This window comes from Babylonia areolata, chromosome 25, assembly GCF_041734735.1.
Source record: "Babylonia areolata isolate BAREFJ2019XMU chromosome 25, ASM4173473v1, whole genome shotgun sequence".
Lineage (NCBI taxonomy): Eukaryota > Metazoa > Mollusca > Gastropoda > Neogastropoda > Buccinidae > Babylonia > Babylonia areolata.
In genome coordinates this window covers 19045750-19071125 of record NC_134900.1, presented here as the reverse complement: position 1 = coordinate 19071125, position 25376 = coordinate 19045750, and the positions used below count along the sequence as shown (strand labels likewise).

At 43.4% G+C, this 25376-nt stretch overlaps 1 protein-coding gene across 2 annotated transcripts in view; it reads right to left on the bottom strand.

Annotated features, from left to right (window-relative positions):
- Nucleotides 1-21829, bottom strand: part of LOC143299425 (plexin-A2-like) — a 385902-nt gene extending 364073 nt beyond the window's left edge. For both annotated transcript variants that reach the window (XM_076612611.1, XM_076612610.1), the window contains exon 1: nt 21742-21829. The gene's annotated coding sequence lies outside the window, so the exon portion shown is untranslated. The remainder of the gene's footprint in view (nt 1-21741) is intronic.
- Nucleotides 21830-25376: the final 3547 nt, after the last annotated feature.

The following is a 25376-nucleotide window of genomic DNA, read 5'->3' as shown; positions in this document are numbered from 1 at the left end:
CCCGTCGAACGCTGACATGGATTACAGGATATTTAACGTGCGTATTTGATCTGCTTGCGCGTGTACACACGAAGGGGGTTCAGGCACAGGCAGGTCTGCACATATGCTGACCTGGGGAGATAAAAAAAAATCTCCACTCTTTACCCACCAGGCGCCGTTACCGAGATTCGAACCCGAGACCCTCAGATTTAAAGTCCAACGCTTTAACCACCCGGCTATTGCGCCCGTCATGTTACATACACATGACGTATGCAGACAGGAAGGATAATAACACAAACCTGAGTACAAAGAATCTTCGAGACCGAAAGCCGAAATCCATGATGCAGACAACTGAAGAGACTAGTTAGTTTCAGGTTCAGTTTCAAGGAGAAGTCAAAGCGTGTGGACTGTACCATATATGCTGCACCACATCTGCTGAAGAAAAAGAAAAAAAAGGAGCAGATGCCTGATGATCTGCGTATGAACCCAGCACGTTTACCAGGCTTTGAGAGCCTACAACAGGTTTAACATATACTGGAAAGACAAAGACACCAACAAACAGAATGATATTTTCAGTCACTGGTGTGCACGGCACAAAAGTCACACCAAGACAGGCACCAGGGGGGTTGAGGTGGTGGGGGGGAGACCACACAAAAAAAGAAGAATACAAAAATGAAAAGACAGAAAAATGAGAGAAGAGAGAGAAAGAAGACAGAGAGAAACGCCAAAGATAACCATGTCTGTCTGTTTAGGGATCTCTTTTCATTTGCTTTTCTGTGCGGAAACAACCCGGAAAGACCGTTTTGCCAAAAGATAAACTGCTTACATAATTAGTTTGTCGATGCAGAGAGTCATTTTGCTGTTAAGAATCTCCTTACTGCCTGTTTACAACAGTCCGTTTGACTATTTGTATAGAGGATCAGTTTTCCCATATGGATTCTGTAATAAATCAGTTTGTCTAACTGATTCCTGTATTTGTGAATTACTGACGATTTTCTACTGTGGTATGCTCAGGGATATTTTATTTGTAGAGGACTCAATGCTGACTAGAATTTGGAATTAGTATGTCACTATTCTGTGCAGAAGAAGTTATGTGGACTTTGGGGACGAGTTTTCTTGTCTCCGACCCGCCCCCCACCCCCCACCCCCACCCCTCCTCTGCCCACACACATTTCTCCTCCACCTCCTCCGGCATCAACAACTGATGCCATTGAATAACAGCTTCCTGTGTTATCAACGAGTGCACCATTTAATAACAACTTCCTGTGTTATCAACGAGTGCACCATTTAATAACAACTTCCTCTGTTATCAACGAGTGCACCATTTAATAACAACTTCCTCTGTTATCAATGAGTGCACCATTTAATAACAACTTCCTCTGTTATCAACGAGTGCACCATTTAATAACAACTTCCTCTGTTATCAATGAGTGCAACATTTAATAACACCTTCCTGTGTTATCAACGAGTGCACCATTTAATAACAACTTCCTGTGTTATCAACGAGTGCACCATTTGATAACAACTTCCTGTGTTATCAGTGAGTGCACCATTTAATAACAGCTTCCTGTGTATCAGTGAGTGCACCCATTTAATAACAAACTGTCCTCTGTCGAGTGCACCATTTAATAACAACTTCCTCTGTTATCAATGAGTGCACCATTTAATAACAACTTCCTCTGTTATCAACGAGTGCACCATTTAATAACAACTTCCTCTGTTATCAACGAGTGCACCATTTAATAACAACTTCCTGTGTTATCAGTGAGTGCACCATTTAATAACAACTTCCTGTGTTATCAGTGAGTGCACCATTTAATAACAACTTCCTGTGTTATCAATGAGTGCACCATTTAATAACAACTTCCTGTGTTATCAGTGAGTGCACAATCAAAGCCACTCCTGCCCAAGGTAACCGGTAATCAGCAAAATGAACACTTCATTATCGTCCTCTCTGAAGCAGGGGCGACACCTTGCCCCAAACCTACGATCCCCCATCGTGAGCAAGGTGTCCCGCTGGGTATTACCGTGTGTGTACTAAGCTGATAACCTGCAGGAAATCATTGTGATGCGGTCCAGATTACCTGTATACTGCGGTCCACGTCTCTGCCCAGCCCTTTATCACATGGGGAGGAAGGTGGCAGAATGGTTAAGACGCTTATCTGCCAATACAGTGTTCGTGAGGGTCTGGGTTCGATTCCCGCTCTCGCCCTTTCTCCAAAGTTTGACTGGAAAAAAATCAGACTGAGCGATCTGGTCATTCGGATGAGACGATAGACCGTGTCCCCGTGCGCAGTACGTACTTGGCGCACTGAAAAAAAAAACCCCATGCAGTAAAAGGGTTATTTTCTGGCAAATTTCTATAGAAGTCCACTCTGATAGGTACACAAATGTATAGACGTTTGTATTTGTATTTCTTTTTTTCACAACAGATTTCTCTGTGTGAAATTCGGGCTGCTCTCCGCAGGGACAGTGCGTCGCTATACTACAGCGCCACCCATTTTTTTTGTATTTTCTCCTGCGTGTAGTTTTATTTGTTTTTCCTATCGAAGTGGATTTTTCTTCAGAATTTTGCCAGGAACAACCCTTTTGTTGCTGTGGGTTCTTTTACGTGCGTTAAGTGCATGCTGCACACGGGACCTCGGTTTATCGTCTCATCCGAATGACTAGTGCCCAGACCACCACTCAAGGTCTAGTGGAGGGGGAGAAAATATCGGCGGCTGAGCCGTGATTCGAACTAGCGCGCTCAGATTCTCTCGCTTCCTAGGCGGACGCGTTACCTCTAGGCCATCACTCCATCACGCCATGCACTCAAGGTCTGATCAAGTGCGATGGATTTTGCTGCTGATCATGCATTTGCCCAGCAGCTGTGATGTAGCGTATACTTGTGGATTTTCCCCGAACGCAGTGACACCTTCTGAAGAAACTGCAACTATCACACGGAAACTACACAATGAGATTGGAAAGACAGCTTTTCAAGTGACGGAGAAACTGTGAAGGGATTCATGAGAGTACATTGTGTGGTGGTGGCCGTAGTGGTGGTGGTGGTGGTGGTTGATGGTCAAAGCAAAAAGCTGATAGAGACATTGCGTGTAGACTCTTTGGACAAAGTGCGATGAAGAAATCTGTTTGCCTCTGTGTGTGTGTGTGTGTGTGTGTGTGTGTGTGTGTGTGTGTGTGTGTGTGTGTGATTTTAATTTGATTGACTTTAAGCCAGTTCATTATCGCTGATATCAGAGTTTGTATGTGTGTATGTGCATGTTCAGTTCGTGCGTGCGTGTTTGTGTGCGCGCATGCAATTGTGTGTGTGTGTGTGTGTGTGTGTGTGTGTGTGCGTGCGTGTCTACACACACACACGCGCACACACACATACGTATATATATATATATATACATATATATATATATATAATATATATATATATATATATATGTGTGTGTGTGTGTGTGTCTCTGTGTCTGTCTCTGTGTGTGTGTGTGTACGTCTCTCTGCTTCACTGTCGGTCCCGCCCCCGCAAATCTCCTCAAACACAGGCTACCGTGACCTTCCCCCCATACGCACCCCCCCACACCCTCCCAACCCCCTACACCCACCCACCCCCTCAAAAAAACCATCCCCAAACCAACCTAAAAAGCACGCCCACATCCCTCCCCATCAAGTAGCAGTCACGCAAAGTCAACTGGGCGCCGAAAGGAACAGACAGGCTGTGACAGGTGAGGTGAGGTGTAGTGCAGTGTTGGGGAGGGAGGGAGGTCGGGGTGGGGGTTGGGGGTGGGGATGGGGTAGCGCTGCCCTGTACATCATAATAAAATGCCTTGCTGAAGGCCTTGAAGAGCACGTCTCCCTGCCTCCCTCTCTCTCTCTTACCACCCTCTCTCTCTCCTGTCTCTGTCTCTCTGTGCCCTCTGTCTCTTTCTGTCTCTGTCTCTTTCTATCCCCCCCCTCTCTCTCCCCTCTTCCTCTGTGTGTGTGTGTGTGTGTGTGTGTGTGTGTGTGTGTGTGTGTGTGTGTGTGTGTGTGCGTGCGTGTGTGTGTGTGTGTGTGCGTGTTTATCTTTGTATGTTTCCTTCTCTCTCTATCCCCCTCTGTCTCTGTCTTGCTCTATCTATGTCTGTCTCTCTCTCCTCCCCCCTCCTCTCTCACCACAACTCTGTCACACTGATGGCATGGAGGGGTGAACCTAAGGCCGGAAGGGTCAGGTCGGTCTTCTGCACTCTGCTGCCTTTCTGTGTGTTTCTGTCTGTCTGTAATTATGTCTCCAGGTCTCTCTGTAATTGTGTCTCTCTGTCTGTCTTCCTGTCTGCATGTATGTCTGTATATAATTATGTCTTCCTGTCTGTCTGTCTGAAAGTTCCTCTGGACCATAATATTATCTGTACTATGTCACCACCCTCTCTCTCTCTGTCTCTCTCTCTCTCTCTCTCTCTGTGTGTGTCTCTCTCTGTGACTGTTTATCTCTATCTGTATGTCTGTATGTCCGACGGTCTATCTATCTATCTATGAATCTATCTATCTGTCTCTTTCTGTCTATCTACCTATCTATCTAGCTAGCTATCTGTCTGTCTATCTCCATGGACCCCTTGGTGATCATGCTCTGCACTTTGTCACCTCTTTCTCATTCCCTCTTACCCCCTTCCCTCCTCATCCTCCTCCCCACCCCCTCTCTCCCCCCTCCCCCCAAGCACCTCTCTACTCCCAACCCCCTCTTTCAATGCCCCCCATTCTCTCTCTCCTTCTCCTTTAGCCGTGGGAACGTGTTGTTTGACTGACTGCCCCTCCCCCTCCCTCCAGGCTCCCTCCATCCCTTCCTCTTCCTTCTTGAATGAACGCTAAAAATTAGGTCATTAGGTGAATGGGGAAATGTCTATGCTTTATCTCTGATGAAAGAGAAATGACGTCAACCATATTTTTCTTGTTTGCTTTTATTCGTTTCCTACTTCACTGGAAATGTCCACGCTAATTCACAGACTATCTCTGCAAAACTTATAACCACAGTTACACTGACAGAAAAACACTCACTAGGAATGCTCCCACAAAGTCATAACCTGTCTCCACAGTCTCGTTCAGTCTGTTGTTTTTTTTTATGTTCAGTTTGTTTTTCAATGACTGATCGAAAACTTCTCTATGAATGCTTACGCTATTTCACAGTACGTCCATTCTGGACATTAAACTGAGTCAGTTACTGACAAAAAATTCCCCGCTATATCACAGAAAACCTCTTCTGGACTTTTATAGCTTAATCTTCTTCTTCTTCTGCGTTCGTGGGCTGCAGTTCCCATGTTCACTCGTATGTACACGAGTGGGCTTTTACGTGTATGACCGTTTTTACCCCGCCATGTAGGCAGCCATATTCCGTTTTCAGGGGTGTGCATGCTGGGCATGTTCTTGTTTCCATAACCCACCGAACGCTGACATGGATTACAGGATCTTTAACGTGTATATTTGATATTCTGCTTGCGTATACACACGAAGGGGTTCCAGGCACTAGCAGGCCTGCACATATATTATGTTGACGTGGGAGATCGGAAAAATCTCCACCCTTTACCCATCAGGCGCCGTTACCGAGATTCGAACCTGGGATCCTGAAATTGAAAGTCCAACACTTTAACCATTCGGCTATTGGGCCCGTCTTATAGCTTAATCAAACTGTCAGTTACTGACCGAGCATCTCGGTAGGAAATCCCACACTGATTCACAGTACACCTCTCTGACTGTTAACTACAGTGAAACGATAACTGACGAAAATTTCTCTAGGAGTGCCCACATCAATTCACGGTCCATCTTTACAGGACTTTTTACCAAACTGAGTAAGCTGCTGGTCGAAAAGAAAGTAACTAGAAATGCCCACACTAATTCAGAGTCTATTAAGTCTATATCTACAAGACTTTCAATCACATTGAGTAAGTTACTGATATTCTCTTTTCCTTTTTATTTTATTTTATTGAACCCATGAGGAAAGTCCACACTCATTCAGAGTATTATATCTACAGGACTTTCAACCTTTTTCGACCCACACAAAAATTACACTGGAAAAGCGTAGATGCTCCCAATGTCAAGGAGCTTTGATGGTTTGAAACAAGTCTTCGATGACTAAAAAAAAAAAAGTACTTCTGTGTGTACGTGATTCAATCATTCCATACATACTTGACAATTTGATAGGCAAGGCGAGACAAGAAGTTTGTTCCACATGCCCCCTGGGGATATAGAAACATTATACATTAGCATTAGCGTCTTTTACACACACACACACACACACACACACACCATATAAATAAACGAAAACAACGATATCGAAAAGTAAGCAAACACAAAAAGCCCATACAAGCAAACAAGCAAATACACATTAACAAGTCAATATCCTTCGCAAGAGACAATATTAGTTTCCCATCAAAAAACAAACAGAAGTACAATCTAAAACCATACTTCCATACGGGACGGTTGGCCTTTGCCGCTTTGTTTTGTTGGCGACGTTCAATCGGCCTGTGTTGCTGTTCTTGTGCCCTAGCCATGTTACTTTTTCTTTCTACATTGACTTCTCTCTCCACGCGTTTATTCTTTATTTTGTTTCACTGTATTCATAGCTTAGTTTTGTTGAAACTCATGTATGATCACGTATAAACGTCTAGGTATGATGACATCCGTCACATACTTAGTATGCACATGTATTAGGACAGAACTTTATATAAGATCTTGTTGTCCTGTTGATCTATATCTGTGTTGTATTGTGACATGTTCCAAATAAAATACTGTTTAAACCATATTTGAACACGATTGAACACGAAAGGCAAAGCCTTCAAGACTCATTTGTGATACACACTTAAAGAAAAAAAAATAGTTTGCTGATATGTGTTCTCTATTCGTTGTTATACTTATATACAGCTTCGCGTACAAAAAAAAAAATTAAAAAAAGAAGAAGAAAAATAAGGCTGCAATGCAGATTCGAACCACGGATGTTTGGATCGAGAACAAGTGGTTTTACCCACTGCGCTAAAGCGGATTCGATAATAACGTTCAAAAATTATTTGAGCATGTTCTTTTAATGGAATGAATCAACAGCGGCAATCGAAGTCAAAACGCGGTTTAAATCATGTTATTTTGGTATATCTCAGGCATTCGAAAACATTCTTCCAGGTCCGAGGTAAAGGAGACGTTCCCATCGCCTCAAAAACACTGCAATATATATCTGTTTTTGTAGATCTGCAGAAATCCTTGATGACAAGCTTTGTCTTTCCACTCACCGAGAAACGACACCTTCCATTCAATTTCTTTTTTCTGTTCATTCTAGTTAATTCAGTATCCACTTTAAAGTAGTCATATGCAATAAACACATCGATGATTATCTAAGAAATTCTTTTAATTCGGCGGTAAAGGAGACGTTGCCATCACGTCAGGCTTTGTATTTTTTTTTTTTTTTCAAGATCTGCACTGACCAATGCCGCGTGGACCAGGCAGTGAAATGGTCGATTCAAATTTTCTTTTCCGTTTATTCTAGTTAATTCTGAGTCAACTTTAGAATATTCATATGTAGTAAACACGTCAATAATGTAGTTAGTGTCACTGTATATGTTCTGTCCAGAATGTGTATTTCTTTGCTTTTAATTGCGAACAAGAAAAACGAGGTCATGGTGTATTGTCACCAATCAGGAAGCTGCAAAGGGGTAACAGCGGTTTTTGGAATGCCGAACGAATATCCACGAAATAAACTGTTAACTGTCAATAATTCGGAAATAGGGCTAAATTCGGGAGACTTAAAACATATTATTGGTATGACTGTGAAGATTTTTTTCCTACTATTTTCAAGCCAAATTTGGTATTGACAGACAAAATATTTCCAAAGAAAATGGCCATGTTAAAGTTTACCATGGACACACAGACACAGACACAGAGAAAGAGTGAGAGACAGAGAGAGAGAGAGACAGAGAGAGAGAACCGAACACCGGGTTACAACACTCACTTTGTTTACACAAGTGAGTCAAAAATACAAAAGTACACGTATTCCGTCACAAATGAGTTAACCACACCGAGTCAAGTTACTGACCGAACTCTTGGCAAGTCCACTGACTGAGGGTCCATCTATCTTAGTCCTCCCTGACCGACACCTAAGATGCTGCAACAAAGATAGACAAGTGTTGTCTCTCACAGCGTCTTCCCTGCAACAGGTCTGCCCGCTTCCCATTACTGACAGTGACGTCAATGATTAACGTGAAACATCTGTTGGCTGCTCAGTGGGTGTTTTCGTTCGTTGTCTGTGTGTCTGTCTGTGTGGCTGTCTGTATGTATGTGTGTATCTCTCTCCCTCCCTCTCTCTCTCTATTTCTCTCGTTTACACACACACACACACACACACACACACACACACACACACAAATTGCCCGTGCGTGCGTGCGTATGGTGCGTGTGTGTGTGTGTGTGTGTGTTCTCCTTGTGGGTTCAGAGTGGACAGTTTTCCAGGTGGGTTTAGAGTGAAGATTTTCTTTCTCCTCTTCCAGGTCAAGAATGGGGGAAATTTGCTTGCGCCTGATCTAAAGGGAGGGGTGGTGCGAAGGGGGCGAGTTGAGAAGCAATAACCGATTCTGTGCACTGAAAAGCTCAGTTATCAAAATCCGTAAACCTAATAATAAACATGCCAATAACGAGCGAAACTGCATGAAAACAATCGACATCATCTTCCCCTTTAAGACCTAAGGGACACTGGGAAAACCCTCGACGATCAAAACAACAGGGGACTTGCGCGCCTCTCCTAAACGATAAACATAATAACCATTTCACGCTTCACAGCTGACGTCACGCCTGGGATGCGAGCTAAACTTCGTCACAAATGGTTTCGTGTAGACTGAGGCGTGGCCATCTTTCACACATGAAACAGACCTGCTGCGTTATGTCGTCCTGGTTAGGTAATCTCATTTGAATTTTTTGGTGTCTTACGAAGTTGTGTTTGTTTTGTTTTGTTTTTTTGTTGTTGTTTTGTTTTGTTTGTTTTTTTGTCGTTCGTTATAACGTGCGAACGTTTTAAACCGTTCTTCAGTTTGTTCCCCTGAGAGAGAGACAGACAGACAGACAGACAGACAAGCAGACAGACAGAGACAGCAATCTTACTTGAAAATGTTGGGTCTTACGTATGGTTTTGTGTGTGTGTGTGTGTGTGTGTGTGTGTGTGTGTGATTTGTTTTGTTTTGGGGTTTTTTCTGTTTGTTTGTTGTTGTTGTTTTGTGTGTGTGTGTGTGGGGGGGGGGGGGGGGGGGTTGTTGTTATCGTCGTTCGTTATAATGTGCGAACGTTTTAAACCGTTCTTTAGTTTGTTCCCCTGAGAGAGAGACAGACAGACAGAAACAGAAAGAGAGGCAGAGACAGAGACGAAGAGACAGAGACAGAGCAGGAGACACAGAGAGGCGGATAGAGAGAGAAAGAGAGAGAGGTGGGTGGGGGAGAAAGAAGACCAAAGTAAAGTTAAGCTGGAGGAGGAGGGTGGGGTGACATTCGTAATGCTGTCGCCACAGTCACAATCCAAACAAAAAGAAACATGTAAACCTCAGCAATTCGGCCACTCGAGTAAAGAAACAGGCACGATCGCATGTTGGATACGAAAACACACACACACACACACACACACATTGAGAGAGACACACACACACAGACAGATACACGCAAGCGTTCACACACACATTCACACACTTAATCATTAGCTCCAACACGCACATGTGCACCAGAATAAATACAAAAGCATGTGCACAGAGGGAAAGTGAGACGGAGACAGAGAGATCAGCAAACTCTAAAAATTCTGCAGCAACACGATTTCCATTGACTCCACACGCAAACTTTCGGTTTTATTTCTGTTTTTTCTTTTTACATTTCTGGGGGTCAGATACAAACACAGAAGGAAAAAAAACTTACAAGTATGCACTACATATACACGCACCTCAATGTGCCAGCACGCGCGCGTGCGCGCACACACACACACGCGCGCGCGCGCGTACACATACACGCACGCACGCACCATGCACGCACATATACACACGTACACACGCACGCACGCATGCACACACACATACGATTTCATACTTCCCCTTTTCCATACAAGCAAAATTTATCCAGTTTTTCACCCCAGTATCGGAGTCCACAGTTTTTCAAAGCCAGATTTGGCGAACGTTTCTTCCCAGTACAAGATTTAACACCCATGACAACTTGTTTCCGAACGACAGAATTTCAGATTTCTAAATGTAACCCTCTTTTATCACTCAGACCACAGCCTAACACGTGAAAGTTCTTTGTGAAACATGTGAATGCAAGAGAATAGATACTTCAAAGCTGCTATCCTCAACACTAGTTTTCAACATAAGATTTCACAAACTTTCTCCTCGGTACAAATCTTCACAGCTTCAAAATGAATTACGGCTTCTGACCCCAGCACAATATTTCACATGTTTTCTCAAAACAAGACTTCCATGCTTCTCTGAGACTCAACACGTGCCTCCATAGATGAAGACTTCACAACATTTCTACAATTATATAAGATTTCATACCTTTACTCCTTAACAGAAGACTTCACAACATTTCTCCACTTATGTAAGATTTCATACCCTTTCTCTTCAACAGAAGGCTTAACAACATTTTCTCCTAAGAAAGATTTCACATCTTTTCTCCCCCACAAGTCTTCACAACACTTCTCAACAGAATACTTCACACCGTTTCTCCAATTATACAGGATTGGACAACTTTTCTCAACAGAATACTTCACACCGTTTCTCCAATTATACAGGATTGGACAACTTTTCTCAACAGAATACTTCACAACATTTCTCAAATTATACAAGTTTTCACACCTTTTCCCCTCAACCGAAGACTTCACAACGTTTCTCAAAAAATTTTATTACACACATTTTCTCCCCCCCCCCCCCCCCCCCCCCCCCCGTCCCCCATCCCCCGCCCCCCCACCTTCTCCTCACCTTGTCTCCCCAACAAACACGATTTCTCCACACAGGCTTTTCTCCTCATTACTAACGACGTGTTTTATTTATCTGACAAACACGCGCTATCCCTGTAGAAACCCCAATCACAGGAAAGGCACCTCAGCCAAATTGTCGCCCGGTGTGTTTGAATTATAGAGAGGAGGAAGACTAGAATTACGGTCAAGGGCTGGCCAGAGGCATTATTTAAGGGACTAGAAATTATCCGTGGTCGGATGTTCGTGGGGAATGAAGACAAAGTCAATGCGGTAAATGTCAAGGACAACGCTGATTGGCCAACGGGGATAGCAGAGGATCGAGTTTCACTGCTGTTAAGACACAGACAGACAGACAGACACAGAGACAGAGAGAGATTGTGTGTGTTTGTGTGTGTTGGGGGGTGGGGGGGGGTGAAAGGGGGGGCAGGGGGAGTGGGGTGATGGAGTAAGGATTGGAGACAGAGGAATCTCGAGGGAGGGAGAAAAAGAAACAGAACAGAGTGTGAGAGAGGGAAAGACAGTCCCAATCATGCAAATGCGCGTGCGCGCGCGCGCGCACACACACACACACACACACACACACACACACAGACGTGCGCGCGCGCGCGAACAAGCGCAGAAAGAGACAGAGAGTGTCGAAGACAGAGGGGAAAAAAACAGAGAGAAAGAGGAAGAACAGGCAAAGAGATACAGAGGGGTTGGGGGGGGGGGGGCAGAGAGAAAAATACACGGATACAAGGATAACCGACAAGACACACAAACACAGAGACAGCCACACAGAGACAGCAGCACAGAAAACACAGAGACAGCAACATAAATACACAGACAGCAACACAGACAAACAGAGACGGCAACACAAATACACACACAGCAACACAGAGACAGCAGAACAGACAAACAGAGACAGCAACACAAACACAGAGACAGTAACACAGACAGACACAAAGACAACAGCACAGACAAACAGAGACAGCAACACAGAGACAGCAACAGACACACAAACACAGAGACAGCAGCACAGACAAACAGAGACAGTAACACAGACAGCAACACAAACACAGAGATAGCAGCACAGACAAACAGAGACAGCAACACAAACACACAGACAGCAACACAGACAAACAGGGACAGCAACACAGATAAACACACAGACAGCTGCACAGACAAACAGAGACAGCAACACAGACAAACAGAGACAGCAACACAAACACACAGACAGCAACACAGACAAACAGGGACAGCACCACAGACAAACACACAGACAGCACCACAGACAAACACACAGACAGCAACACAGACAAACAGGGACAGCACCACAGACAAACACACAGACAGCAGCACAGACAAACAGAGACAGCAGCACAGACACACAGACAGCAGCACAGACAACCAGACAGACAGCAACACAGACAGCAGCACAGACAAACAGACAGACAGCAGCACAGACACACAGACAGCAGCACAGACAAACACACAGACAGCACCACAGACAAACAGGGACAGCACCACAGACAAACACACAGACAGCAGCACAGACAAACAGAGGCAGCAGCACAGACACACAGACAGCAGCACAGACACACAGACAGCAGCACAGACAAACAGAGACAGCTACACAAACAGAGACAGCAGCACAAACACACAGACAGCAACACAGACAAACACAGACAGCAGCACAGACGAACACACAGACAGCAACACAGACAAACACACAGACAGCAACACAGACAAACACACAGACTGAGACAGCAACACAAACACACAGACAGCAATACAAACACACAGACAGCAACACCAACACACAGACAGCAACACAGACAAACACACAGACAGCAACACAGACAGAGACAGCAACACAGACAGCAACACAAACACACAGACAGCAACACAAACACACTGACAGCAACACAAACACACTGACAGCAACACAGACAAACACATAGACAGCAACACAAACACACAGACAGCAACACAAACACATAGACAGCAACACAAACACACAGACAGCAACACAAACACACTGACAGCAACACAAACACATAGACAGCAACACAAACACACTGACAGCAACACAAACACACAGACAGCAACACAAACACACAGACAGCAACACAAACACACAGACAGCAACACAAACACACTGACAGCAACACAGACAAACACATAGACAGCAACACAAACACACAGACAGCAACACACACAGACAGCAACACACAGACAGCAACACAGACACCAACACAAGCACACAGACAGCAACACAGAGAAACACACAGACAGCAACACAAACACACAGACAGCAACACAGACAGCAACACAAGCACACAGACAAACACACAGACAGCAACACAAGCACACAGACAGCAACACAGAGAAACACACAGACAGCAACACAAGACACACAGACAGCAACACAAGCACACAGACAGCAACACAGACAAACACACAGACAAACGCGAAGAAGGAGAACAAATAAAGAACAAAACAGGAAGATAAACGGACAAATAAGGTCCGGGATGAAGCTCTCCATAAAGCAAGCGGTAACCAATGATATTGCTGAAGAAGGAATATAAAGATCCTGCTGAACAGCCACCCTCCCCCCACACCTTCCCCCTACCTTCCCTTCTGTGTGTGTGTGTGTGTGTGTGTGTGTGTGTGTGTGTGTTCCTGAATGTCTCTCACTACTCTCTCTCGATCTCTCTCTTTGTGCACCCGTGTCTCTCTCTCACTCCTTCTTCCCAACACTCTCCCTCATATAACAGACGCAAAACACACATATCCGCGCGCGCACACACACACACACACACTCTCTCTCTCTCTCCCTTCCTCTGTCTCTCTCTCTCTCTCTCCCTTCCTCTCTCTCTCTCTCTCTCTCCCTCTCTCTCCCTGGGTTCCTTTCTTTTTGTGGACCCCAACTCTCCCACCCACCACCCACCCCAAAACTGATCCCTTCATACCCCTCCTCCCTCCCCACACACATATCGATTCTCAACCAGATTGGATCCCCATTCTGGGAGGGAGGTGGGAAGGGGGTAAGGGGGTAAGGGAAGGAAGGGTGAGGGGCGTAGGGGCGTGTAATCGGCACAAAGCCATTCCATCTGATTCAGTTTCACCGCTCCGATTTTCTGTTTCTATTTCGGCCTGCCAATTTGAACGGGGGCTTTGTCCGTTAGGAAGGGGGTGGGATGGGGGGTTGGGGGGAGGGCAGTTAGCTTGAATGGCCTGATAGCCGGTTAGCGAGGGCAGCAGTTGATCAGAGCAGTGGTTTTCGGGTCCTCCAGGTCCCCCACCCCCACTCCCACCCCCTTATTTCTTTGGTTCTCCCAGACGGTTTATTATTATATGGGGCGTTTTATCGGTAAGGGGCCTGCTTTTGTTGTTCGGTTTCTTGTTCTTCCTGATCGTGGGAAGAGAACAAGGTGAGGGTGGGGGTGGTGATGGGGGTGGGGGGGGGGGGCGAGAGGGTTTTGGGAGGGGGAAGGGTGGTGGAGTGGGGGTTGAGGGTGAGGGATGGTGTGGGGGGTCGGGGTGTGTGTGTGTATGTGTGTGTGTGTGTGCGTGCGTGCGTGCGTGTGTGTGAGTGTGTGAGTGTTGTGTGCGCGTGTCTATAAGAATACGTGCATCTGTATCTATGTATCTATGCAAAAAAAGAAGGGTGCGATGAGAAAGCATTGTTCTTTCAAATCTATTATCACATTTCACAATAAACATGTATTCACATTACCTACAATATCTGCAATCATATGTATCCTGATTTCCATAGCCTGCACACGTCTTTTGTCAAAAACCGCTCTGCTTTTGTGATTTAAGTATGCAAACATGGGTTGTTTTTCTTCCAGTTTTGTTTGTATCGTGAATATAATCATGGCCTCTGTTTATGGACAGACAGATAGACAGACTGAAAAAACATCTAGAGTTACTGAAATCTTTAATTTGAACTGCACAATCTGTAAGGGCCTAATAACCGGCTCTGCTTCATTCTGTTTCTTTTGTCAATATTGCATTTAAAACACCAGCAAAGAAATCGAGAAGCGCGTTGTCCACCATGTTCAACCAATTCCCCAAAATGATTTCATCAGGTGAAGAAATCTCATCTTCCAGTTTGTTTGTTTCACATTCCCAACAACATCTCATTTCTTGAAGCTTGAATTACCAATAAACATCCTGCTCGTTTTGAATGGCGTGACTCATTATGACGGCCTTTCCATATGACGTGTTGATTACGACGTGTCTCATTGACGTGTTTCATTTTCATTACTTGGACCATTCCCGTCGCCGTCACATTCTCCATTTTCTTTTCGGGAAACTCATCAGCCAGCTGATTAAAGTGATAATGACGTGGATCCTTCGCCTGAAACAAAAGACGTTACAGAGAATGCGGAAAGAGGGGTTATAAGGGATGGGAAGAGAGACAGACAGACTGACAGAGACAGAGAGACGGACAGAGAACTCGAATTCGAATGTTTTATTGCGGGCAAAAGGATAAGCTAAAAGCTTCTTTTTGATGCCCTCACCAAAACGGCAAGGAAGAACAGAACACAACGATGAAGAAAAAGAAGAAGAATGAGGAGCATGAGGATATGACGAAAACAACATCCAACCTGATGAATTTAAAATCATGTCTTTCAAAAACCAAACAATAAAACGAATTTCATGAAAACTGAAAAGAAAAAAAGAAAAAAAAAACGGAACCAAAGATAGCTCAATTCCTCTGGCGATGAAAGGAAAACAACAAAAACAGAAAACAAGAATCAACTTGATGAAATTAACATCGTGTCATAAAAAATAGAGAGACATAGAGAGAAAAAGAGAAGGAAGAAAAATAATCTATTTTTCCCTTGATAATTAAAAAAATGAGATGATTATCAAAATGCAATTCCATAACCGAAAATATGTACATTCTTCCGATAATTAAAAAAGAACAAAACTTCCATCTATCTCGTTCTTTTCTATTCGCCCTGCCCCAAAACATGCACATTCAGAGACTGACAGACAGACTGACAGAGACAGAGACAGAGACAGAGGGAGGCAGTCGGAGGCGGAAAAAGAGAGAGAGGAATAGAGAAGGACAGAGAGGGGTGGAGGGATAGGGAGGAATAGAACGGGATAGAGAGAGATAGATTAATAGAGAGTGATAGAGAGGGACAGGGAGAGGCAGAGAAGGATAGAGAGGGATGTAGAGGAATAGAGTGAGAGAGAGGGTTAAAGCGATATGGAGGAATAGAGAGGGTTAAAGAAACAGAGAGACTGGGAGGGATAGAGAGGAATATAGTGATAGGGATAAAGGGATGAGGAGGTACATAGGACAGAGAGAGAGAGGGGAATAGAGAAAGGGGGGTAGAGAGAGTGGACAGAGATACAGAAGCAAAGAGACAAAAGAAAAGAGACAGAAAGAGACATACTGAGACATACACAACCGATAGGCATACAGACAAACAACCCGAGCGACATAAAGACTCACACACACACACACACACACACACACACACACACACACACACACACACACACACACAGAGAGAGAGAGAGAGAGAGAGAGAGAGAGAAAAGAGAGACAGGAAGGCCACATAGCTGAGACACGGAGAGACATCCTGTCAGAGATAGCTACACAGAGATTGGAAGGTTTGTGTGTGTGTGTGTGTGTGTGTGTGTGTGTGTGTGTGTGTGTGTGTGTGTGTGTGTGTGAAAGAGAGAAAGAAATACAACGAAGTAATAGATAGTTAACAATGATAAAAAGTGGTGTAAAATCAAAGGCACCTTCAAGTGTTTTAACATCTTACAGTAACTTTGAATTTACACCACCTTTTATCATTTCCAACTTCGTTTTAAATGATCTAGCAGTCACCATATTTTTTTCAGAAGTGATAGATAATGGAGAAATATTCTGTTCATATATTCAATGCATTAAACCCATAGCTGCTGACGGTGCGGCTATTGATACAAAAGCCTGTCCCAAAAATGCGAGGAAGTGAGAAAGCAAAGCCTACCATCAACATTCACAAGATTACCAGTTCGCCAAAGCTTGCCTGGAACACACGTGCGTCTTGATTAGACACTTCCTTCTTCCCAATCCGGTTATCCCCTCCCCCCCTCCCTCTTTCCCCACCTCTCCCCGTTCTCTCCCCACACACACACACACACACACACACACACACACACACACACGCACGCACACACACACACACACACACACACACATTGCTCTAATAGATTTACATAGCTGTTCAAGTCCACTTATTTCTCAAGAAGGGCTTCCTCAGTGTCGTAGTTGTTTATTAGACCACTGCGCAGAAATTTACGTGGGGATTACGTGTTACTATCATGTGACTGGCGTTGTTCTCTCTCTCTCTCTCTCTCTCTCTCTCTCTCTCTCTCTCTATCTATCTATCTATCTATCTCTGTGTGTGTGTGTGTGTGTGTGTGTGTGTGTGTGTGTCGCCGTCAGTTATATGTTCTGAAATAATTTTTGAGTTATTCATTATCTTACTTGCTTCTTTCAAATACGGCAACTGGAATTAGAAAATCTGCTTTGAATTTCATGCCATTTATTCATTCTCTCTCTCTCTCTCTCTCTCTCTCTCTCTCTCTCTCTCTGGCGCCGTCAGTAATATGTTCTGAAATTATTTTTGAGTTATTTATTAAGTTGCTTCTTTATGAAGCCCTGATGCTGCAGCGAGCGAGAGCTGGAAGAAAACCAACAACAGCAACAGACCAAGGAGGAGACAGCACAACTGGAAGACAAACTGTTGTTGTTAGAAGACAGTATTAGATCCAAGAAGGGGTTAATGTGTGAAAGCTAGCCACTAAGTGAGGGAAGTACTGGCCTATGTCTTTAGAGTCCCCCACCCCCACCACTTCTGTTACAGATATCTTGTTTTGGTTTTTGACATAAATAGTGGTGCAGTGATATGTCAGTTTCGTTTATTCATCTATAGTCTGTTCATCTAAGATGATGATATTAGACTGATATGTCAGTGTGTTGTCAGTTGTTGACTGACTGTGGAAGCAGTGCAAGCACTGAGAGATGGGAAGCCATGGAGATGGTGTGTGTGTAGCAGGCGTGTACAATATTTTGCTTTTGCTGCACATACAGTAGTTATGATGTACTTTTGATGAATTACTTGTTTTGTATATAAGTTGGCGTCGGGTAAATGTGAAATGAACAGATCTACAGGTTAACACTGTATTAGTGAGTGTTGAGGATTTTTCATGTGTGTGTGTGCACATGGGGGTAACAGCCTGGCGGCAAGATGAGATATATTGGTAATTATGATTTCCACACATGTACTTGTATCAGTGGAACACTTTGTGGAGACAAAGAGATTTGTTTGGTCATGGTAACACACAGTTTTATTGTATGATGCGTGATATGAGTTGAACACTCAGGGTTATATTGGTCAGTCATATTTTTGGTACACAGTATGGTCACTGTTGGCGGCAGGTAAGCTCAATGACGCTTGTTTTACCTCACATAGATCTATGTGTGAGAGGAGTGCATAGTGTTGGCATGTGGTGAAAGGCGCTGAGAGTGTATGGGCCTTTCATGAATAAGTGATGTCCAGGCATTTTGAAATTGTTTCTGACCGGGTTTTGGTTTTGTGTGTATGTTCCAGGTGTGCTGCTTTAGGTGTAGGGTGAACTGTTTGCTGTGTGCTGCTTAATGAAGGTGTTGCCTATGCTAGTAGGAACTACTTGTTAGTGTGTGTGCTGGTTATGCTTAGGTAAAAGTGAACATTATAAAAACCACTCCATGTGGCCCTGCTATTGGTGTGAGGAGAGAGTGTGAGTGAGTGTGTGCATCAATCACTGATCCAGTAACCCCTACCCCCTCTCTGTTTCCATTCTTTCCAACAGTTTTACATGTAAAACACGGCAACTGGAATTATAGAATCAGCTTTGAATTTTATGTGATTTATCTAAACATACATGGTTGGCTGTAAATTTGGATACAAGTCACATTATTGTTTTCCGCAAAGGTGGACACTAAGTTTTACCTCTCCAAATGAAACATGGTTTCACTGTTGAACATAAAATTAAAGTTCCTTATACAGCAATAGGCTTAGCATCTCTTATGCTTATATAGATTTTGCAGCAAAAGCAAATAGAGAAAGGCGAAATTATTATTTCAAGTGTTAAATACACAGAAAAATAGTTCAGTCATTGCTTTTCTCAAGCTGTCTTATGCGCAGATCCAGTCAATCCTGTTGTATTCCTCGGGAATACGGGGACTGCCCAAAATATAATATACAGGAGAAAAGACGCATTATATTCACCGTGAAGATAATTTGGGGTGTGAGAAGAACGCAAAATGATATAGGGCCTATGACATATTTATGGGGAAACAGGGCGCTGGTCTCTGCATATAAATAGATTACAATGTGAACGCAGCCTGTGGCCCATCAACTAAACCATAAAAAAAAAATATATATATATTCTTAATTCTATTGTCATTCTCTGTTAACAACCCTGATAACTATCGTGGAGTATCACTCACAAGCGTTCTAAGTAAAGTTTACACCCACATCTTAAATATGAGACTAACTAATTGGGCTGAGAGGGAGGATAAAATAATCGAAGAACAGGCAGGTTTTAGAGCAACTTATAGCACTGTAGACCATATATTTACATTGTATTCAATGGTGCAAAAATATCTGCTTTGTAACACAAAACTCTATGTTGCTTTTGTTGATTTCAGGAAGGCTTTCGATTCTGTGAATCGTAATGCCCTATGGAATGTTCTGCGTAAAAGTGGTGTGAATGGAAAATTATATATGGCGCTTAGAGGTGTTTACAACTCAGTGCTTGCATGTGTGCGTGTAAAAGGTGTATACTCAAATTATTTCAAATGTTCAACTGGTGTTAAACAAGGATGTCTTTTAAGCCCGCAAATGTTTTCCTTTTTCATAAATGAATTAGCTGTGGAACTTTCCAAAAGAGGTCGGCACGGTATTCAGTTAATACCAGGAGCTATTGAATTATTTCTGTTACTTTTTGCTGACGATGTCATTCTTTTGTCAGGGACGGTAAAAGGTTTGCAAAATCAGCTAAATGTCTTAAAAGAAGAAGCAGATCGGTTAGGTTTGACTGTTAATCTAGATAAAACGAATATTATGGTTTTTAGAATGGGTGGACATTTGTCAATGCATGAAAAATGGTTATACGGAAATACTGAAGTTAGAGTTGTTAATTCATATAAGTATTTGGGGATGATTTTTACAACAAAATTAAGTCTGAATAATGCATGGGAAGAATTTTGCAGAAAAGGTGAAAAAGGCGTCATCGAAATTTTGAAAGCACTTAGAAAACTGAACTCTATTGATTCCTGTCTATTTTGGAAAATGTTCGATGTACAAATAGAACCTTTACTGACATATGCAGCTGAAATCTGGGGATTAACGGTTAACTCACACATTGAGACAATACATACTTATGCAATTAAACGTTTTCTGCATGTTCAAATCCATTCATCCAATACGGTTTTATATGGGGAAACTGGAAGATATCCTTTGTATATAAGAACTTTTGTCAAATGTATTAAGTATTGGTTAAAATTGTTAAAGCTTCCACAAACACGTTTGAGCAAACAAGCCTATGACATGATGCTTTTACAGATGGAGTTAGGTGAAGAAAACTGGTGTTATAGAGTGAATAAGGTTCTGACTGAACATGGTTTTGGAATTGTGTGGTTGTCCCAGGGTGTAGGAAACGAACAGCAATTTATTGCAGAATTCAGAGACAGACTCATTTGTTCCTTCAAACAAAACTGGCATTCTGACATGGAAAGTAAAGAAAAATATAGTTGGTTCTTTTCTTTTAAAAGTATATTTCAACCAGAAACATATCTCAGAATCATTACAGACAAATGGCACAGAATAAATTATGCGAGATTTAGGTTAAGAACTCTGGGGTTTAATGCAAACAGAAGATGGTTTGAACCTGGGACTTCTATACAATCACCATGCCCTCTCTGTGGATACCAAGTGGATGATGAAAAACATTTTCTTTTTCAGTGTGAAATTTATAATACTGTGCGAGAAAAATGCATATTCTTTAAAACAGAGATGGCTAAAAGCCATGATGTTGTTACTGTTTTGTCATGTGATAATGAAATCATAATTTGATCGGTTGCTAAATTCATTGCAGAAGCTCAAACAATGAGACAAAGGTACATAAGTCAGAATAGTATCAACAGCATAGAAGACACTTAGTACAGAAGTTGCTATTTTATTTGGACAAAACAGAAAACATAACATTGCATACTTGAGTGTATTGTTGAGGCAGTATGTATTGGTTTCATGTATTTTTGAATGGATGGTCGAGTCAGTCCCCATTCATTTTGGTATTTTATTATCATTACATTGTTGTTTTTCTTTAGTTCCGTTTCGTTGAGTTTTTGTCAGGATGTGACTTAAGTGTTTCCAAGTATTGCATATTTTCTTGGTTTAAACTGACTGAAGGGTTCAGAGAAAACAATATAGTGTTTTGTTGTTTTGAAGCTAAAATATATGCATTTATGTTGTTGCCCCCTTGTCAAAAGACCTTTCTTGGCAATGACAATAAACAATTCCAGTTCCAGTTCTCTCTCTCTCTCTCTCTCTCTCTCTCTCTCTCTCTCTCTCTCTAATAGAATAGAAAAACCCCGAAAACGAAGTATGGCTGCCTATACGACTGGACAAACACGGTCATACACACAAAAACCCAGTTTTATACACGAGTGAACGTAGAAGGATGAGGAGGACGAGAAGGCGTAAAAGAAGAAGAAGGAGAAGGCGTAAAAGAAGAAGAAGGAGGAGGGAGGAGGGAGGAGGAGAGAAAAACCTCACCTTTCAGTGTGCACGTGCAGTACCACTGACAAGACCAGAAAACCGCTTGCTAGGAATGCGTAGCTCTCCCCGGGTTTGGAATCCTGTTGTATGAACACCTGAAAACAGATTTACACAAATGGCACTGGAAGACAAATTCCATTTGCTCTCTTCCTACATGTCTGTGTGTGTGTGTGTCGTTTGCATGTCTGTTTGTCTGTATCACTTCTCTCTGCATGTCTGCCTGTCTGTCTTTATCCTTTGTCTGCGTATATATGTTTCTAAGTATGTCTGTTTGTCTCCATTTTCTGTGTATATGTGTTTCCATGTCTGTCTCCATCATCTGTCTGTGTATGTGTGTTTCCATGTCTGTCTCCATCATCTGTCTGTGTACATGTGTTTCCATGTCTGTCTGCATCACCTGTCTGTATATGTGTTTCCATGTCTGTCTCCATCATCTGTCTGTGTACATGTGTTTCCATGTCTGTCTCCATCATCTGTCTGGGTACATGTGTTTCCATGTCCGTCTCCATCATCTGTCTGTATATGTGTTTCCATGTCTATCTCCATCATCTGTCTGTGTATATGTTTCCATGTCTGTCTGCATCATCTGTCTGTATACGTATATGTGTTTCCATGTCTGTCTCCATCATCTGTCTGAATATGTGTTTCCATGTCCGTCTCCATCATCTGTGTATATGTGTTTTCATGTCTGTCTCCATCATCTGTCTGTGTACATGTGTTTTCACGTCCGTCTCCATCATCTGTGTATATATGTTTCCATGTCTATCTCCATCATCTGTCTGTGTATATGTTTCCATGTCTGCTTCATCTGTCTGTATATGTGTTTCCATGTCCGTCTTCCTTCTCTGTATGTGCATCTGTTGTATGTCTGTCTACCTTTCTCTGTCTGTGTATGTGTGTCTGGATGTATGTCTGCCTTCTCTGTATGTGCATGTGTTGCCTGTCTGCCTGTCTGTCTTCTCTGCGTTTGCATGTCTGTTTGTCTGCCTGCCTTCTCTGTGTATGTGTTTGCATGTCTGTCTGTCTACCTTCTCTGTGTATGTGTTTGCATCTCTGTTTGTCTGTCTACCTTCTCTGTGTATGTGTTTGCATGTCTGTCTGTCTTCTCTTTGTGTGTTTGCATGTCTGTCTGTCTGTCTTCTCTTTGTGTATGTCTTTTGCATGCCTGTCTTTTTTGGAAGTCTTCTCTGTCTGTATATTATGTGTTTGCATGTCTGTCTTTTTGGTAGTCTTCTCTGTCTGTATATTATGTGTTTGCATGTCTGTCTTTTTGGTAGTCTTCTCTGTCTGTATATTATGTGTTTGCATGCCTGTCTTTTTGGTAGTCTTCTCTGTCTGTATATTATGTGTTTGCATGCCTGTCTTTTTGGTAGTCTTCTCTGTCTGTATATTATGTGTTTGCATGCCTGTCTTTTTGGTAGTCTTCTCTGTCTGTATATTATGTGTTTGCATGCCTGTCTTTTTGGTAGTCTTCTCTGTCTGTATATTATGTGTTTGCATGCCTGTCTCCTTCCCTCCCCTTTCACTCCCATCCACCCCCTTCTCACTTTCTATCTTCTAGGATTTTCAGATTCTTTTAACTTTTTTTTTATTTCCTAGAAATCTAAATCGATACAGTCAGTCCCATATCCCATTCAGTCCCGCTACGCCATCGTCCCGATTTCTATTTTCTATTTCAGCCAGCCAATTTCGGCGGGCTTTGTCCGGTTGGACCGTTAGAAGGGTGTGCGGATGGCCATCTCAGCGGAATGTAGCAGTGGAGAGGAGTTGTTGTCTAGCAAGGTTCTCCGCTTCGTCCCTTGGATTTTCGCGCTGGGATTTTTATGAGGAGGATCTGCTTTGTGTCCTGTCTTTTTCTTCTTCGTCTTCTTCTTCTCTCTCTGTCTCTCTCTGTCTCTGTCTCTCCTTGGGATTAGGTAAGGGGTGGGCACTGGGTGTAAAGCATCCAGCTCAATATAAATTCAGCTCAGTGGTGTAAAGGGATGAGGGTTTGGAGGGGAGAGGGTAGGATAGTGTAAGTGGTGGATGGGTTGATGGGTGTGTGTGTGTGTGTGTGTGTGTGTGTGTGTGTGTGTGTGTGTTTGTGCGCGCGCGCGCGCGCGCGCATGGGAACGAGCGAGCGAACTAGAGAGACACAAAACAACCAACATACACAGAAAGAGAAAACAGAAAGACAGAGACAGACAGACAGAGACAGACCGACAAAGAGACAGACAGACAGAGAAAAGCGGTAAAACCAAAACGAGAAAAACAAAAATGGGGTGAGGGGGAGACCCTGGGACAAGTATGGAAGCAGCAAACTTTCCTTTCGAAATAAATCGAAAGTGATTCAGAGGAACTCTGGTGTTTCTTTGTCCTGTCCCCTTTCTGTGCAAACAATATCTGCTGCCCAGGATTCCTTCACTGCATGTGTACCAATACTTCTATTCATCGAACTGGACAGAATATGTGTGCATACTCGCTTTTATGTTGCTGGCTCGTAAGCCTTTGGGAACCATCACAACGCCGACTTTCCTAAAAACCCTCTTGGCCGATAGTCGGGACAGCAGTTACCTCCACTGCTGTTCTGGTGGCCATTGTCGAACACGACTGACTATCATACTTGCTTTTATGTTTTATGCTTTTATGTTTTAGATTGCTAACAAAGAAGATGAACCATGCTTGCCCATGGAATTGCAACAGTTCGGACACCTCGTTTCCCCATCTGACAGTCTTCTGTCTACTTTCAATCTTTTTTTTTTTTTTTTTTTTTTTTTTTTTTGCTGCTCCGTTTCAGTGGCATTACTCCCACGCCGCTCATTCCGAGTCACCCATACACGGCCACACCCGGGTTCGTCCATCACATTCCCAGCGTCGGCAGTCCACAAGGAACCATCGATGTTAGGTCGCCAGGAGGCCACACACCAGGGGAGACCCTGCACTGCTGCTGAGTCACTTCGGTGGTGTTCAGTGGTGCCTGTTCTGTTTAAACTTACCTAGGACACCACCTACTAAGCCCTCTACTGACGACAATAATGGCTTAGTCGCGGAGCCAGACTGAGTGAGCGTCCGTCCCAGCGTGGAGACTGCCACCACTGTCCCTCCAACGGCAGTCCCCCATGAATCCGCCGACACTGAAGACACTGACAAGACTCACCCCAAGCACGGATGTGGAGGGGTATCGAAACTGTGGTCACAATGACAACAGGGCATTAAAGGCCACAGACTTTGGGACTTTTTTTGTTGTATGTTTATATTCGTAATGATGAAGGAGGAGGATGACAATGATGATGATGTTGCTATGGAGGTCCAGTTTGGTTTGGGACTACGTGACAAGGCTGCACTCTAAGCATCCTTTCATAATGATATACCGGCGTCAACCAGGTCCGAGAGATACGGACACTTGCAGTGTTTGTCAGGTAATTAGAGTAACACGCCCAAAGACGCATCCGTGAAGTGGATGATACTCAGCTGTGTGGCCCCTGTCTCCCCATTTAAGCCCACAGCACACTCAACTCTGGGTAGGAGCCGGCCGCGGGCCGAAAAACCCTCCTCCGCTGGGATTCGAACCCGCGTCCTTCCAGCCGTCAGTCCGCGACGCTAACCACTTCGCCACGGCGGTTGGTTACTTTCTCTTCTTCCTTGATGTTCAC